Below are 26,232 nucleotides of genomic sequence, written 5' to 3'. Positions count from 1 at the left end.
ACCCACAGTGACACACACACATTCACAAAGTGACACACACATATACACACAGTGACACACTCATACAAACACATGGACACAGGCAGACACACAGTGACATACTTATACACACACATGTATGAAGGCAGACACACAGTGACACACTCATACACAGACAGTGACACACTCATACACAGACAGTGACACACACATATACACACAGTGACACACTCATACAAACACATGGACACAGGCAGACACACAGTGACATACTTATACACACACATGTATGAAGGCAGACACACAGTGACACGCTCATACACAGACAGTGACACACTCATACACAGACAGTGACACACACATATACACACATGGACGCAAGCAGACACACAGTGACACACACATATACACACAGTGACACACACATATACACACATTGACACACTCATACACACACATGAACGCAGGCAGTCACACAGTGACACACAGACATATACACACAGTGACACTCTCATATACACACAGTGACACACACACATACACACAGTGACACACTCATATATACACAGTGACAGACACATACACACAGTGACACACACATATACACACAGTGACACACACATATACACACAGTGACACACATATACACACAGTTACACACACATATACACAGTGACACACACACACACACAGTGACACACACATATACACAGTGACACACTCATACACACACATGGTCACAGGCAGACACACAGTGACACACACACATACACACAGTGACACACTCATGCACACACATGAACGCAGGCAGACACACAATGACACACATACATATACACACAGTGACACACACACACAAACGCAAGCAGACAGACAGTGACATACACACATATACACAAAGTGACACACTCACACACACATAATCACAAGCAGACACACAGTGACACACAGACATATACACACAGAGACACACACATACACTCACATGACCACAGGCAGACACACAGTGACCAACTCATACACACACATGGACGCAAGCAGACACACAGTGACACACACATATACACATATTGACACACTTATACACCCACATGAACGCAGGCAGTCACACAGTGACACACAGACAAATACATATAGTGACACACAGACATATACACACAGTGACACACACAGATACACACAGTGACACACACACACATATGCACAGTGACACACACACATACACACAGTGACACACTCATATACACACAGTGACACCACATACACACAGTGACACACACATATACACACAGTGACACACACATACACACACATGGACGCAGGCAGATGCACAGTGACACACTCATACACAGACAGTGACACACACAGTGACACACTCATGCACACACATGAACGCAGACAGACACACAATGACACACATACATATACACACAGTGACACACACACACACATGAACGCAAGCAGGCATACAGTGACATACACACATATACACACAGTGACACACACACACACATAATCACAGGCAGACACACAGTGACACACACACATACAGTGACAGACACACATATACATAGTGACACACTCATGCACACACATAAACGCAGGCAGACACACAATGACACACACACATATACATACAGTGATACACACATATACACAGAGTGACACACTCATATACATACAGTGACACACACACATACACAGAGTGACACACTCATACACACAGTGACACACACACATACACAGACTGACACACTCATACACACAATGACACACAGACATACACACAGTGACACACTCATACACAGTGACACACACATAGACACACAGTGACACACTCATATACACACAGTGACACACACACATACACAGAGTGACACACTCATATACACACAGTGTCACACACACATATAGAGTGACACACTCATATACACACAGTGACACACACACACACACACACACATACACAGAGTGACACACTCATACACACAGTGACACACACACATGTACAGAGTGACACACTCATATACATACAGTGACACACACAGATACACACAGTGACACACACACACATATGCACAGTGACACACACACATACACACAGTGACACACTCATATACACACAGTGACACCACATACACACAGTGACACACACATATACACACAGTGACACACACATACACACACATGGACGCAGGCAGATGCACAGTGACACACTCATACACAGACAGTGACACACACAGTGACACACTCATGCACACACATGAACGCAGACAGACACACAATGACACACATACATATACACACAGTGACACACACACACACATGAACGCAAGCAGGCATACAGTGACATACACACATATACACACAGTGACACACACACACACATAATCACAGGCAGACACACAGTGACACACACACATACAGTGACAGACACACATATACATAGTGACACACTCATGCACACACATAAACGCAGGCAGACACACAATGACACACACACATATACATACAGTGATACACACATATACACAGAGTGACACACTCATATACATACAGTGACACACACACATACACAGAGTGACACACTCATACACACAGTGACACACACACATACACAGACTGACACACTCATACACACAATGACACACAGACATACACACAGTGACACACTCATACACAGTGACACACACATAGACACACAGTGACACACTCATATACACACAGTGACACACACACATACACAGAGTGACACACTCATATACACACAGTGTCACACACACATATAGAGTGACACACTCATATACACACAGTGACACACACACACACACACACACATACACAGAGTGACACACTCATACACACAGTGACACACACACATGTACAGAGTGACACACTCATATACATACAGTGACACACACACATACACAGAGTGACCCACTCATACACACAGTGACACACACACATACACAGAGTGACACACTCATACACACAATGACACACACATATACACAGAGTGACATACACATACACAGTGACACACACATATACACGCAGTGACACACTCATATACACACAGTGACACACACACATACACAGAGTGACACACTCATATACACACAGTGTCACACTCATACACTCACATGAACGCAGGCAGACACACAGTGATACACACACATACACACACAGTGACACATACACATATACATACAGTGACACAGTCATACACACATGGATGCAAGCAGTCATACAGTGACACACATACTGTGACACACTCATACACACACATGGACGTAAGCAGACACACAGTGACACACACACACATATACACACAGTGACACACACACACATACACAGAGTGACACACTCATACACACAGTGACACACACACACACATACACAGAGTGACACACTCATATACATACAGTGACACACACGCATACACAGAGTGACACACTCATATACACACAATGTCACACACACATACAGAGTGACACACTCATATACACACAAGACACACACATACATACACAGAGTGACACACTCATACACACAGTGACACACACACACATACACAGAGTGACACACTTATACACAGAGAGTGACACACTCATATCCACAGAGTGACACACTCATGCACACACATGAACGCAGACAGACACACAATGACACACATACATATACACACAGTGACACACACACACATGAACGCAAGCAGACAGACAGTGACATACACATATATACACACAGTGACACACACACACACATAATCACAGGCAGACACACAGTGACACACACACATACACACACAGTCACAGACACACATATACTCAGTGACACAGTCATGCACACACATAAACGCAGGCAGACACACAGTGACACACACACATATACACACAGTGACACACACATATACACAGAGTGACACAGTCATATACACACAGTGACACACACATATACACAGACTGACACACTCATACACACACATGAACGCAGGCAGTCACACAGTGACACACAGACATATACACACAGTGACACTCTCATATACACACAGTGACACACACACATACACACAGTGACACACTCATATATACACAGTGACAGACACATACACACAGTGACACACACATATACACACAGTGACACACACATATACACACAGTGACACACATATACACACAGTTACACACACATATACACAGTGACACACACACACACACAGTGACACACACATATACACAGTGACACACTCATACACACACATGGTCACAGGCAGACACACAGTGACACACACACATACACACAGTGACACACTCATGCACACACATGAACGCAGGCAGACACACAATGACACACATACATATACACACAGTGACACACACACACAAACGCAAGCAGACAGACAGTGACATACACACATATACACAAAGTGACACACTCACACACACATAATCACAAGCAGACACACAGTGACACACAGACATATACACACAGAGACACACACATACACTCACATGACCACAGGCAGACACACAGTGACCAACTCATACACACACATGGACGCAAGCAGACACACAGTGACACACACATATACACATATTGACACACTTATACACCCACATGAACGCAGGCAGTCACACAGTGACACACAGACAAATACATATAGTGACACACAGACATATACACACAGTGACACACACAGATACACACAGTGACACACACACACATATGCACAGTGACACACACACATACACACAGTGACACACTCATATACACACAGTGACACCACATACACACAGTGACACACACATATACACACAGTGACACACACATACACACACATGGACGCAGGCAGATGCACAGTGACACACTCATACACAGACAGTGACACACACAGTGACACACTCATGCACACACATGAACGCAGACAGACACACAATGACACACATACATATACACACAGTGACACACACACACACATGAACGCAAGCAGGCATACAGTGACATACACACATATACACACAGTGACACACACACACACATAATCACAGGCAGACACACAGTGACACACACACATACAGTGACAGACACACATATACATAGTGACACACTCATGCACACACATAAACGCAGGCAGACACACAATGACACACACACATATACATACAGTGATACACACATATACACAGAGTGACACACTCATATACATACAGTGACACACACACATACACAGAGTGACACACTCATACACACAGTGACACACACACATACACAGACTGACACACTCATACACACAATGACACACAGACATACACACAGTGACACACTCATACACAGTGACACACACATAGACACACAGTGACACACTCATATACACACAGTGACACACACACATACACAGAGTGACACACTCATATACACACAGTGTCACACACACATATAGAGTGACACACTCATATACACACAGTGACACACACACATACACAGAGTGACACACTCATACACACAGTGACACACACACATGTACAGAGTGACACACTCATATACATACAGTGACACACACAGATACACACAGTGACACACACACACATATGCACAGTGACACACACACATACACACAGTGACACACTCATATACACACAGTGACACCACATACACACAGTGACACACACATATACACACAGTGACACACACATACACACACATGGAGGCAGGCAGATGCACAGTGACACACTCATACACAGACAGTGACACACACAGTGACACACTCATGCACACACATGAACGCAGACAGACACACAATGACACACATACATATACACACAGTGACACACACACACACATGAACGCAAGCAGGCATACAGTGACATACACACATATACACACAGTGACACACACACACACATAATCACAGGCAGACACACAGTGACACACACACATACAGTGACAGACACACATATACATAGTGACACACTCATGCACACACATAAACGCAGGCAGACACACAATGACACACACACATATACATACAGTGATACACACATATACACAGAGTGACACACTCATATACATACAGTGACACACACACATACACAGAGTGACACACTCATACACACAGTGACACACACACATACACAGACTGACACACTCATACACACAATGACACACAGACATACACACAGTGACACACTCATACACAGTGACACACACATAGACACACAGTGACACACTCATATACACACAGTGACACACACACATACACAGAGTGACACACTCATATACACACAGTGTCACACACACATATAGAGTGACACACTCATATACACACAGTGACACACACACACACACACACACACATACACAGAGTGACACACTCATACACACAGTGACACACACACATGTACAGAGTGACACACTCATATACATACAGTGACACACACACATACACAGAGTGACCCACTCATACACACAGTGACACACACACATACACAGAGTGACACACTCATACACACAATGACACACACATATACACAGAGTGACATACACATACACAGTGACACACACATATACACGCAGTGACACACTCATATACACACAGTGACACACACACATACACAGAGTGACACACTCATATACACACAGTGTCACACTCATACACTCACATGAACGCAGGCAGACACACAGTGATACACACACATACACACACAGTGACACATACACATATACATACAGTGACACAGTCATACACACATGGATGCAAGCAGTCATACAGTGACACACATACTGTGACACACTCATACACACACATGGACGTAAGCAGACACACAGTGACACACACACACATATACACACAGTGACACACACACACATACACAGAGTGACACACTCATACACACAGTGACACACACACACACATACACAGAGTGACACACTCATATACATACAGTGACACACATGCATACACAGAGTGACACACTCATATACACACAATGTCACACACACATACAGAGTGACACACTCATATACACACAAGACACACACATACATACACAGAGTGACACACTCATACACACAGTGACACACACACACATACACAGAGTGACACACTTATACACAGAGAGTGACACACTCATATCCACAGAGTGACACACTCATGCACACACATGAACGCAGACAGACACACAATGACACACATACATATACACACAGTGACACACACACACATGAACGCAAGCAGACAGACAGTGACATACACATATATACACACAGTGACACACACACACACATAATCACAGGCAGACACACAGTGACACACACACATACACACACAGTCACAGATACACATATACTCAGTGACACAGTCATGCACACACATAAACGCAGGCAGACACACAGTGACACACACACATATACACACAGTGACACACACATATACACAGAGTGACACAGTCATATACACACAGTGACACACACATATACACAGACTGACACACTCATACACACACATGAACGCAGGCAGTCACACAGTGACACACAGACATATACACACAGTGACACTCTCATATACACACAGTGACACACACACATACACACAGTGACACACTCATATATACACAGTGACAGACACATACACACAGTGACACACACATATACACACAGTGACACACACATATACACACAGTGACACACATATACACACAGTTACACACACATATACACAGTGACACACACACACACACAGTGACACACACATATACACAGTGACACACTCATACACACACATGGTCACAGGCAGACACACAGTGACACACACACATACACACAGTGACACACTCATGCACACACATGAACGCAGGCAGACACACAATGACACACATACATATACACACAGTGACACACACACACAAACGCAAGCAGACAGACAGTGACATACACACATATACACAAAGTGACACACTCACACACACATAATCACAAGCAGACACACAGTGACACACAGACATATACACACAGAGACACACACATACACTCACATGACCACAGGCAGACACACAGTGACCAACTCATACACACACATGGACGCAAGCAGACACACAGTGACACACACATATACACATATTGACACACTTATACACCCACATGAACGCAGGCAGTCACACAGTGACACACAGACAAATACATATAGTGACACACAGACATATACACACAGTGACACACACAGATACACACAGTGACACACACACACATATGCACAGTGACACACACACATACACACAGTGACACACTCATATACACACAGTGACACCACATACACACAGTGACACACACATATACACACAGTGACACACACATACACACACATGGACGCAGGCAGATGCACAGTGACACACTCATACACAGACAGTGACACACACAGTGACACACTCATGCACACACATGAACGCAGACAGACACACAATGACACACATACATATACACACAGTGACACACACACACACATGAACGCAAGCAGGCATACAGTGACATACACACATATACACACAGTGACACACACACACACATAATCACAGGCAGACACACAGTGACACACACACATACAGTGACAGACACACATATACATAGTGACACACTCATGCACACACATAAACGCAGGCAGACACACAATGACACACACACATATACATACAGTGATACACACATATACACAGAGTGACACACTCATATACATACAGTGACACACACACATACACAGAGTGACACACTCATACACACAGTGACACACACACATACACAGACTGACACACTCATACACACAATGACACACAGACATACACACAGTGACACACTCATACACAGTGACACACACATAGACACACAGTGACACACTCATATACACACAGTGACACACACACATACACAGAGTGACACACTCATATACACACAGTGTCACACACACATATAGAGTGACACACTCATATACACACAGTGACACACACACATACACAGAGTGACACACTCATACACACAGTGACACACACACATGTACAGAGTGACACACTCATATACATACAGTGACACACACAGATACACACAGTGACACACACACACATATGCACAGTGACACACACACATACACACAGTGACACACTCATATACACACAGTGACACCACATACACACAGTGACACACACATATACACACAGTGACACACACATACACACACATGGACGCAGGCAGATGCACAGTGACACACTCATACACAGACAGTGACACACACAGTGACACACTCATGCACACACATGAACGCAGACAGACACACAATGACACACATACATATACACACAGTGACACACACACACACATGAACGCAAGCAGGCATACAGTGACATACACACATATACACACAGTGACACACACACACACATAATCACAGGCAGACACACAGTGACACACACACATACAGTGACAGACACACATATACATAGTGACACACTCATGCACACACATAAACGCAGGCAGACACACAATGACACACACACATATACATACAGTGATACACACATATACACAGAGTGACACACTCATATACATACAGTGACACACACACATACACAGAGTGACACACTCATACACACAGTGACACACACACATACACAGACTGACACACTCATACACACAATGACACACAGACATACACACAGTGACACACTCATACACAGTGACACACACATAGACACACAGTGACACACTCATATACACACAGTGACACACACACATACACAGAGTGACACACTCATATACACACAGTGTCACACACACATATAGAGTGACACACTCATATACACACAGTGACACACACACACACACACACACATACACAGAGTGACACACTCATACACACAGTGACACACACACATGTACAGAGTGACACACTCATATACATACAGTGACACACACACATACACAGAGTGACCCACTCAGACACACAGTGACACACACACATACACAGAGTGACACACTCATACACACAATGACACACACATATACACAGAGTGACATACACATACACAGTGACACACACATATACACGCAGTGACACACTCATATACACACAGTGACACACACACATACACAGAGTGACACACTCATATACACACAGTGTCACACTCATACACTCACATGAACGCAGGCAGACACACAGTGATACACACACATACACACACAGTGACACATACACATATACATACAGTGACACAGTCATACACACATGGATGCAAGCAGTCATACAGTGACACACATACTGTGACACACTCATACACACACATGGACGTAAGCAGACACACAGTGACACACACACACATATACACACAGTGACACACACACACATACACAGAGTGACACACTCATACACACAGTGACACACACACACACATACACAGAGTGACACACTCATATACATACAGTGACACACACGCATACACAGAGTGACACACTCATATACACACAGTGTCACACACACATATAGAGTGACACACTCTTATACACACAGTGACACACACACACATACACAGAGGGACACACTCATACACACAGTGACACACACACACATACACAGAGTGACACACTCATATACATACAGTGAAACACACACATACACAGAGTGACCCACTCATACACACAGTGACACACACACATACACAGAGTGACACACTCATACACACAGTGACACACACACATACACAGAGTGACACACTCATATACACACAGTGTCACACACACATACAGAGTGACACACTCATACACACAGTGACACACACACACATACACAGAGTGACACACTTATACACAGAGTGACACACTCATAGACACAGAGTGACACACATATACATAGAATGACACACTCATATACACAGTGACACACATATATACACACAGTGACACACTCATACACAGAGAGTGACACACTCATATACACAGAGTGACACACATATACACAGAGTGACACACTCATATACACACAGTGACACACACATACACACAGTGACACACTCATATACACACAGTGACACACACATACACACAGTGACACACTCATATACACACAGTGACACACACATATACACACAGTGACACACTCATACACACACATGAACGCAGACAGACACACAATGACACACATACATATACACACAGTCACACACACACACATGAACACAAGCAGACAGACAGTGACGTACACACATATACACACCGTGACACACACATACACACATAATCACAGGCAGACACACATTGACACACACATATACACACAGTGACACACTCATACACTCACATGAACGCAGGCAGACACACAGTGATACACACACATACACACACAGTGACACATACACATATACATACAGTGACACAGTCATACACACATGGATGCAAGCAGACATACAGTGACACACATACAGTAACACACTCATTCAGACACATGGACGCAAGCAGACACACAGTGACACACACACACATATACACACAGTGACTCACACACACATATAGAGTGACACACTCATATACACACAGTGACACACACACATACACAGAGTGACACACTCATACACACAGTGACACACACACACATACACAGAGTGACACACTCATATACACACAGTGACACACTCATACACGGAGAGTGACACACTCATATACACAGAGTGACACACATATACACAGAATGACACACACATACACAGAGTGACACACTCATATACACACACATACACACAGTGACACACATATACACATGGTGACACACTCATATACACACAGTGACACACACACATACACAGAGTGACACACTCATATACACATAGTGACACATACACACATACACAGAGTGACACACTCATACACACAGTGACACACACACACATACACAGAGTGACACACTCATACACTCAGTGACACACACATATACACAGAGTGACACACTCATACACACAGTGACACACACACACATACACAGAGTGACACACTCATACACACAGTGACACACACGTATACACAGAGTGACACACTCATATACACACAGTGACACACACATATACACAGAGTGACACACTCATACACACAGTGATACACATATACACAGAGTGACTCACTCATATACACACAGTGACACACACATATACACCGAGTGACACACTCATATAAACACAGTGACACACATACACAGAGTAACACACTCATATATGCACGGTGACACACTCATACACACAGAGTGACACACTCATATACACACAGTGACACACTCATATACACAGTGACAAACACATATACACAGAGTGACACACTCATATAAACACAGTGACACACACACATACACAAAGTGACACACTCATACACACACAGTGACACACACACATACACAGAGTGACACACTCATATTCACAGAGTGACACACACATATACACAGAGTGACACACTCATGTACACATAGTGTCACACACACATACAGAGTGACACACTCATATACACACAAGACACACACATACATACACAGAGTGACACACTCATACACACAGTGACACACACACACATACACAGAGTGACACACTCATATACACACAGTGACACACTCATACAGAGAGTGACACACTCATACACATAGTGACACACATATACACAGAGTGACACACTCATATACATACAGTGACACACATACACAGAGTGACACACTCATACACACAGTGACACACAGTGACACACACACACATACACACAGTGACACACTCATATACACACAGTGACACACACACATACACACAATGACACACTCATATACACACAGTGACACACACATACACACAGTGACACACTCATATACCCACAGTGACACACACACATTCACAAAGTGACACACACATATACACACAGTGACACACTCATACAAACACATGGACACAGGCAGACACACAGTGACATACTTATACACACACATGCATGCAGGCAGATACACAGTGACACACTCATACACAGACAGTGACACACACATATACACACAGTGACACACACATATACACACATTGACACACTCATACACACACATGAACGCAGGCAGTCACACAGTGACACACACTCATATACACACAGTGTCACACACATACACACAGTGACACACACATATACACAGTGACACACACACACATACACACAGTGACACACACATATACACAGTGACACACTCATACACACACATGGTCGCAGGCAGACACACAGTGACACACTCATATACACACAGTGACACACTCATGCACACACATGAACGCAGGCAGACAATGACACACATACATATACACACAGTGACACACACACACATGAACGCAAGCAGACAGACAGTGACATACACACATATACACAAAGTGACACACTCACACACACATAATCACAAGCAGACACACAGTGACACACAGACATATACACACAGTGACAGACACATACACTCACATGAACGCAGGCAGACACACAGTGACACACTCATACACACACATGGACGCAAGCAGACACACAGTGACACACACATATACACATATTGACACACTCATACACCCACATGAACGCAGGCAGTCACACTGTGACGCACAGACAAATACCTATAGTGACACACAGACATATACACACAGTGACACACACAGATACACACAGTGACACACACACACATACGCACAGTGACACACACACATACACACAGTGACACACTCATATACACACAGTGACACCACATACACACAGTGACACACACATGTACACACAGTGACACACTCATACATACACATGGACGCAGGCAGATGCACAGTGACACACTCATACACAGACAGTGACACACACATTGACACACTCGTACACACACAGGGATGCAAGCAGACACACAGTGACACACTCATGCACACACATGAACGCAGACAGACACACAATGACACACATACATATACACACAGTGACACACACACATGAACGCAAGCAGACAGACAGTGACATACACACATATACACAGTGACACACTCATGCACACACATAAACGCAGGCAGACACACAATGACACACACACATATACACACAGTGATACACACATATACACAGAGTGACACACTCATATACATACAGTGACACACACACATACACAGAGTGACACACTCATATACACACAGTGACACACACACATACACAGACTGACACACTCATACACACAATGACACACACATATACACACAGTGACACACTCATATACACACAGTGACACACACACATACACAGAGTGACACACTCATATACACACAGTGTCACACACACACACATAATCACAGGCAGACACACAGTGACACAAACACATACATATACAGTGACAGACACACATATACACAGTGACACACTCATGCACACACATAAACGCAGGCAGACACACAATGACACACACACATATACACACAGTGATACACACATATACACAGAGTGACACACTCATATACATACAGTGACACACACACATACACAGAGTGACACACTCATATACACACAGTGACACACACACATACACAGACTGACACACTCATACACACAATGACACACACATATACACACAGTGACACACTCATATACACACAGTGACACACACACATACACAGAGTGACACACTCATATACACACAGTGTCACACACACATATAGAGTGACACACTCATATACACACAGTGACACACACACACACACACACAGAGTGACACACTCATACACACAGTGACACACACACATACACAGAGTGACACACTCATACACATACAGTGACACACACACATACACAGAGTGACCCACTCATACACACAGTGACACACACACATACACAGAGTGACACACTCATACACACAATGACACACACATATACACAGAGTGACATACACATACACAGTGACACACACATATACACGCAGTGACACACTCATAAACACACAGTGACACACACACATACACAGAGTGACACACTCAAATACACACAGTGTCACACTCATACACTCACATGAATGCAGACAGACACACAGTGATACACACACATACACACACAGTGACACATACACATATATATAGTGACACAGTCATACACACATGGATGCAAGCAGACATACAGTGACACACATACAGTGACACACTCACACACACGGACGCAAGCAGACACACAGTGACACACACACACATATACACACAGTGACACACACACACATACACAGAGTGACTCACTCATACACACAGTAACACACACACACACACATACACAGAGTGACACACTCATATACATACAGTGACACACACGCATATACAGAGTGACACACTCATATACACACAGTGACACACACACATACACAGAGTGACACACTCATACACACAATGACACACACATATACACAGAGTGACACACTCATACACAGTGACACACACATATACACACAGTGACACACTCATATACACACAGTGACACACACACATACACAGAGTGACACACTCATATACACACAGTGACACACTCATACACAGAGTGTGACACACTCATATACACAGAGTGACACACTCATACACAGAGTGTGACACACTCATATACAGAGAGTGACACACACATACACAGAGTGACACACTCATATACACACAGTGTCACACACACATATAGAGTGACACACTCATATACACACAGTGACACACACACACACATACACAGAGTGACACACTCATACACACAGTGACACACACACACACATACACAGAGTGACACACTCATATACATACAGTGACACACAAGCATACACAGAGTGACACACTCATATACACACAGTGACACACACACATACACAGAGTGACACACTCATACACACAATGACACACACATATACACAGAGTGACACACTCATACACAGTGACACACACATATACACACAGTGACACACTCATATACACACAGTGACACACACACATACACAGAGTGACACACTCATATACACACAGTGACACACACATACACACAGTGACACACTCATATAAACACAGTGACACACACACATACACACAGTGACACACACATATACACACAGTGACACACTCATATACACACAGTGACACACACACATACACACAGTGACACACTCATATACACACAGTGACACACACATACACACAGTGACACACACATATACATGCAATGACACACTCATATACACACAGTGACACACACACATACACAGAGTGACACACTCATATACACACAGTGTCACACTCATACACTCACATGAACGCAGGCAGACACACAGTGATACACACACATACACACACAGTGACACATACACATATACATACAGTGACACAGTCATACACACATGGATGCAAGCAGACATACAGTGACACACATACAGTGACACACACATACACACACGGACGCAAGCAGACACACAGTGACACACACACACATATACACACAGTGACACACACACACATACACAGAGTGACTCACTCATACACACAGTGACACACACACACACATACACAGAGTGACACACTCATATACATACAGTGACACACACGCATATACAGAGTGACACACTCATATACACACAGTGACACACACACATACACAGAGTGACACACTCATACACACAATGGCTTCACATATACACAGAGTGACACACTCATACACAGTGACACACACATATACACACAGTGACACACTCATATACACACAGTGACACACACACATACACAGAGTGACACACTCATATACACACAGTGACACACTCATACAGAGTGTGACACACTCATATACACACAGTGTCACACACACATATAGAGTGACACACTCATATACACACAGTGACACACACACACACATACACAGAGTGACACACTCATACACACAGTGACACACACACACACATACACAGAGTGACACACTCATATACATACAGTGACACACACGCATACACAGAGTGACACACTCATATACACACAGTGACACACACACATACACAGAGTGACACACTCATACACACAATGACACACACATATACACAGAGTGACACACTCATACACAGTGACACACACATATACACACAGTGACACACTCATATACACAGAGTGACACACATATACACAGAATGACACACTCATATACACAGTGACACCCACACATACACAGAGTGACACACTCATATACATACAGTGACACACACATACACACTGTGACACACATATACACAGAGTGACACACTCATACACACAGTGACACACACACACATACACAGAGTGACACACTCATACACACAGTGACACACACACACACATACACAGAGTGACACACTCATATACATACAGTGACGCACACGCATACACAGAGTGACACACTCATATACACACAGTGATACACACACATACACAGAGTGACACACTCATACACACAATGACACACACATAACCGCAGAGTGACACACTCATACACACAATGACACACACATAAACGCAGAGTGACACACTCATACACAGTGACACACACATATACACACAGTGACACACTCATATACACACAGTGACACACACACATACACAGAGTGACACACTCATATACACACAGTGTCACACACACATATAGAGTGACACACTCATATACACACAGTGACACACACACACACACACACAGAGTGACACACTCATACACACAGTGACACACACACACATACACAGAGTGACACACTCATACACATACAGTGACACACACACATACACAGAGTGACCCACTCATACACACAGTGACACACACACATACACAGAGTGACACACTCATACACACAATGACACACACATATACACAGAGTGACATACACATACACAGTGACACACACATATACACGCAGTGACACACTCATAAACACACAGTGACACACACACATACACAGAGTGACACACTCAAATACACACAGTGTCACACTCATACACTCACATGAATGCAGACAGACACACAGTGATACACACACATACACACACAGTGACACATACACATATATATAGTGACACAGTCATACACACATGGATGCAAGCAGACATACAGTGACACACATACAGTGACACACTCACACACACGGACGCAAGCAGACACACAGTGACACACACACACATATACACACAGTGACACACACACACATACACAGAGTGACTCACTCATACACACAGTAACACACACACACACACATACACACTGTGACACACTCATATACATACAGTGACACACACGCATATACAGAGTGACACACTCATATACACACAGTGACACACACACATACACAGAGTGACACACTCATACACACAATGACACACACATATACACAGAGTGACACACTCATACACAGTGACACACACATATACACACAGTGACACACTCATATACACACAGTGACACACACACATACACAGAGTGACACACTCATATACACACAGTGACACACTCATACACAGAGTGTGACACACTCATATACACAGAGTGTGACACACTCATATACACAGAGTGACACACTCATACACAGAGTGTGACACACTCATATACACAGAGTGACACACACATACACAGAGTGACACACTCATATACACACAGTGTCACACACACATATAGAGTGACACACTCATATACACACAGTGACACACACACACACATACATAGAGTGACACACTCATACACACAGTGACACACACACACACATACACAGAGTGACACACTCATATACATACAGTGACACACAAGCATACACAGAGTGACACACTCATATACACACAGTGACACACACACATACACAGAGTGACACACTCATACACACAATGACACACACATATACACAGAGTGACACACTCATACACAGTGACACACACATATACACACAGTGACACACTCATATACACACAGTGACACACACACATACACAGAGTAACACACTCATATACACACAGTGACACACACATACACACAGTGACACACTCATATAAACACAGTGACACACACACATACACACAGTGACACACACATATACACACAGTGACACACTCATATACACACAGTGACACACACACATACACACAGTGACACACTCATATACACACAGTGACACACACATACACACAGTGACACACACATATACATGCAATGACACACTCATATACACACAGTGACACACACACATACACAGAGTGACACACTCATATACACACAGTGTCACACTCATACACTCACATGAACGCAGGCAGACACACAGTGATACACACACATACACACACAGTGACACATACACATATACATACAGTGACACAGTCATACACACATGGATGCAAGCAGACATACAGTGACACACATACAGTGACACACACATACACACACGGACGCAAGCAGACACACAGTGACACACACACACATATACACACAGTGACACACTCATATACACACAGTGTCACACACACATATAGAGTGACACACTCATATACACACAGTGAACACACACACACATACATAGAGTGACACACTCATACACACAGTGACACACACACACACATACACAGAGTGACACACTCATATACATACAGTGACACACAAGCATACACAGAGTGACACACTCATATACACACAGTGACACACACACATACACAGAGTGACACACTCATACACACAATGACACACACATATACACAGAGTGACACACTCATACACAGTGACACACACATATACACACAGTGACACACTCATATACACACAGTGACACACACACATACACAGAGTAACACACTCATATACACACAGTGACACACACATACACACAGTGACACACTCATATAAACACAGTGACACACACACATACACACAGTGACACACACATATACACACAGTGACACACTCATATACACACAGTGACACACACACATACACACAGTGACACACTCATATACACACAGTGACACACACATACACACAGTGACACACACATATACATGCAATGACACACTCATATACACACAGTGACACACACACATACACAGAGTGACACACTCATATACACACAGTGTCACACTCATACACTCACATGAACGCAGGCAGACACACAGTGATACACACACATACACACACAGTGACACATACACATATACATACAGTGACACAGTCATACACACATGGATGCAAGCAGACATACAGTGACACACATACAGTGACACACACATACACACACGGACGCAAGCAGACACACAGTGACACACACACACATATACACACAGTGACACACACACACATACACAGAGTGACTCACTCATACACACAGTGACACACACACACACATACACAGAGTGACACACTCATATACATATAGTGACACACACGCATATACAGAGTGACACACTCATATACACACAGTGACACACACACATACACAGAGTGACACACTCATACACACAATGACACACACATATACACAGAGTGACACACTCATACACAGTGACACACACATATACACACAGTGACACACTCATATATACACAGTGACACACACACATACACAGAGTGACACACTCATATACACACAGTGACACACTCATACAGAGTGTGACACACTCATATACACACAGTGTCACACACACATATAGAGTGACACACTCATATACACACAGTGACACACACACACACACATACACAGAGTGACACACTCATACACACAGTGACACACACACACACATACACAGAGTGACACACTCATATACATACAGTGACACACACGCATACACAGAGTGACACACTCATATACACACAGTGACACACACACATACACAGAGTGACACACTCATACACACAATGACACACACATATACACAGAGTGACACACTCATACACAGTGACACACACATATACACACAGTGACACACTCATATACACAGAGTGACACACATATACACAGAATGACACACTCATATACACAGTGACACCCACACATACACAGAGTGACACACTCATATACATACAGTGACACACACATACACACAGTGACACACATATACACAGAGTGACACACTCATACACACAGTGACACACACACATACACAGACTGACACACTCATACACACAATGACACACAGACATACACACAGTGACACACTCATACACAGTGACACACACATAGACACACAGTGACACACTCATATACACACAGTGACACACACACATACACAGAGTGACACACTCATATACACACAGTGTCACACACACATATAGAGTGACACACTCATATACACACAGTGACACACACACACACACACACACATACACAGAGTGACACACTCATACACACAGTGACACACACACATGTACAGAGTGACACACTCATATACATACAGTGACACACACACATACACAGAGTGACCCACTCAGACACACAGTGACACACACACATACACAGAGTGACACACTCATACACACAATGACACACACATATACACAGAGTGACATACACATACACAGTGACACACACATATACACGCAGTGACACACTCATATACACACAGTGACACACACACATACACAGAGTGACACACTCATATACACACAGTGTCACACTCATACACTCACATGAACGCAGGCAGACACACAGTGATACACACACATACACACACAGTGACACATACACATATACATACAGTGACACAGTCATACACACATGGATGCAAGCAGTCATACAGTGACACACATACTGTGACACACTCATACACACACATGGACGTAAGCAGACACACAGTGACACACACACACATATACACACAGTGACACACACACACATACACAGAGTGACACACTCATACACACAGTGACACACACACACACATACACAGAGTGACACACTCATATACATACAGTGACACACACGCATACACAGAGTGACACACTCATATACACACAGTGTCACACACACATATAGAGTGACACACTCTTATACACACAGTGACACACACACACATACACAGAGGGACACACTCATACACACAGTGACACACACACACATACACAGAGTGACACACTCATATACATACAGTGAAACACACACATACACAGAGTGACCCACTCATACACACAGTGACACACACACATACACAGAGTGACACACTCATACACACAGTGACACACACACATACACAGAGTGACACACTCATATACACACAGTGTCACACACACATACAGAGTGACACACTCATACACACAGTGACACACACACACATACACAGAGTGACACACTTATACACAGAGTGACACACTCATAGACACAGAGTGACACACATATACATAGAATGACACACTCATATACACAGTGACACACATATATACACACAGTGACACACTCATACACAGAGAGTGACACACTCATATACACAGAGTGACACACATATACACAGAGTGACACACTCATATACACACAGTGACACACACATACACACAGTGACACACTCATATACACACAGTGACACACACATACACACAGTGACACACTCATATACACACAGTGACACACACATATACACACAGTGACACACTCATACACACACATGAACGCAGACAGACACACAATGACACACATACATATACACACAGTCACACACACACACATGAACACAAGCAGACAGACAGTGACGTACACACATATACACACCGTGACACACACATACACACATAATCACAGGCAGACACACATTGACACACACATATACACACAGTGACACACTCATACACTCACATGAACGCAGGCAGACACACAGTGATACACACACATACACACACAGTGACACATACACATATACATACAGTGACACAGTCATACACACATGGATGCAAGCAGACATACAGTGACACACATACAGTAACACACTCATTCAGACACATGGACGCAAGCAGACACACAGTGACACACACACACATATACACACAGTGACTCACACACACATATAGAGTGACACACTCATATACACACAGTGACACACACACATACACAGAGTGACACACTCATACACACAGTGACACACACACACATACACAGAGTGACACACTCATATACACACAGTGACACACTCATACACGGAGAGTGACACACTCATATACACAGAGTGACACACATATACACAGAATGACACACACATACACAGAGTGACACACTCATATACACACACATACACACAGTGACACACATATACACATGGTGACACACTCATATACACACAGTGACACACACACATACACAGAGTGACACACTCATATACACATAGTGACACATACACACATACACAGAGTGACACACTCATACACACAGTGACACACACACACATACACAGAGTGACACACTCATACACTCAGTGACACACACATATACACAGAGTGACACACTCATACACACAGTGACACACACACACATACACAGAGTGACACACTCATACACACAGTGACACACACGTATACACAGAGTGACACACTCATATACACACAGTGACACACACATATACACAGAGTGACACACTCATACACACAGTGATACACATATACACAGAGTGACTCACTCATATACACACAGTGACACACACATATACACCGAGTGACACACTCATATAAACACAGTGACACACATACACAGAGTAACACACTCATATATGCACGGTGACACACTCATACACACAGAGTGACACACTCATATACACACAGTGACACACTCATATACACAGTGACAAACACATATACACAGAGTGACACACTCATATAAACACAGTGACACACACACATACACAAAGTGACACACTCATACACACACAGTGACACACACACATACACAGAGTGACACACTCATATTCACAGAGTGACACACACATATACACAGAGTGACACACTCATGTACACATAGTGTCACACACACATACAGAGTGACACACTCATATACACACAAGACACACACATACATACACAGAGTGACACACTCATACACACAGTGACACACACACACATACACAGAGTGACACACTCATATACACACAGTGACACACTCATACAGAGAGTGACACACTCATACACATAGTGACACACATATACACAGAGTGACACACTCATATACATACAGTGACACACATACACAGAGTGACACACTCATACACACAGTGACACACAGTGACACACACACACATACACACAGTGACACACTCATATACACACAGTGACACACACACATACACACAATGACACACTCATATACACACAGTGACACACACATACACACAGTGACACACTCATATACCCACAGTGACACACACACATTCACAAAGTGACACACACATATACACACAGTGACACACTCATACAAACACATGGACACAGGCAGACACACAGTGACATACTTATACACACACATGCATGCAGGCAGATACACAGTGACACACTCATACACAGACAGTGACACACACATATACACACAGTGACACACACATATACACACATTGACACACTCATACACACACATGAACGCAGGCAGTCACACAGTGACACACACTCATATACACACAGTGTCACACACATACACACAGTGACACACACATATACACAGTGACACACACACACATACACACAGTGACACACACATATACACAGTGACACACTCATACACACACATGGTCGCAGGCAGACACACAGTGACACACTCATATACACACAGTGACACACTCATGCACACACATGAACGCAGGCAGACAATGACACACATACATATACACACAGTGACACACACACACATGAACGCAAGCAGACAGACAGTGACATACACACATATACACAAAGTGACACACTCACACACACATAATCACAAGCAGACACACAGTGACACACAGACATATACACACAGTGACAGACACATACACTCACATGAACGCAGGCAGACACACAGTGACACACTCATACACACACATGGACGCAAGCAGACACACAGTGACACACACATATACACATATTGACACACTCATACACCCACATGAACGCAGGCAGTCACACTGTGACGCACAGACAAATACCTATAGTGACACACAGACATATACACACAGTGACACACACAGATACACACAGTGACACACACACACATACGCACAGTGACACACACACATACACACAGTGACACACTCATATACACACAGTGACACCACATACACACAGTGACACACACATGTACACACAGTGACACACTCATACATACACATGGACGCAGGCAGATGCACAGTGACACACTCATACACAGACAGTGACACACACATTGACACACTCGTACACACACAGGGATGCAAGCAGACACACAGTGACACACTCATGCACACACATGAACGCAGACAGACACACAATGACACACATACATATACACACAGTGACACACACACATGAACGCAAGCAGACAGACAGTGACATACACACATATACACAGTGACACACTCATGCACACACATAAACGCAGGCAGACACACAATGACACACACACATATACACACAGTGATACACACATATACACAGAGTGACACACTCATATACATACAGTGACACACACACATACACAGAGTGACACACTCATATACACACAGTGACACACACACATACACAGACTGACACACTCATACACACAATGACACACACATATACACACAGTGACACACTCATATACACACAGTGACACACACACATACACAGAGTGACACACTCATATACACACAGTGTCACACACACACACATAATCACAGGCAGACACACAGTGACACAAACACATACATATACAGTGACAGACACACATATACACAGTGACACACTCATGCACACACATAAACGCAGGCAGACACACAATGACACACACACATATACACACAGTGATACACACATATACACAGAGTGACACACTCATATACATACAGTGACACACACACATACACAGAGTGACACACTCATATACACACAGTGACACACACACATACACAGACTGACACACTCATACACACAATGACACACACATATACACACAGTGACACACTCATATACACACAGTGACACACACACATACACAGAGTGACACACTCATATACACACAGTGTCACACACACATATAGAGTGACACACTCATATACACACAGTGACACACACACACACACACACAGAGTGACACAC

Source organism: Carcharodon carcharias, chromosome 17 (assembly GCF_017639515.1).
Source record: "Carcharodon carcharias isolate sCarCar2 chromosome 17, sCarCar2.pri, whole genome shotgun sequence".
NCBI classification, from domain to species: Eukaryota; Metazoa; Chordata; class Chondrichthyes; order Lamniformes; family Lamnidae; genus Carcharodon; species Carcharodon carcharias.
This window is presented reverse-complemented; position numbering follows the sequence as displayed.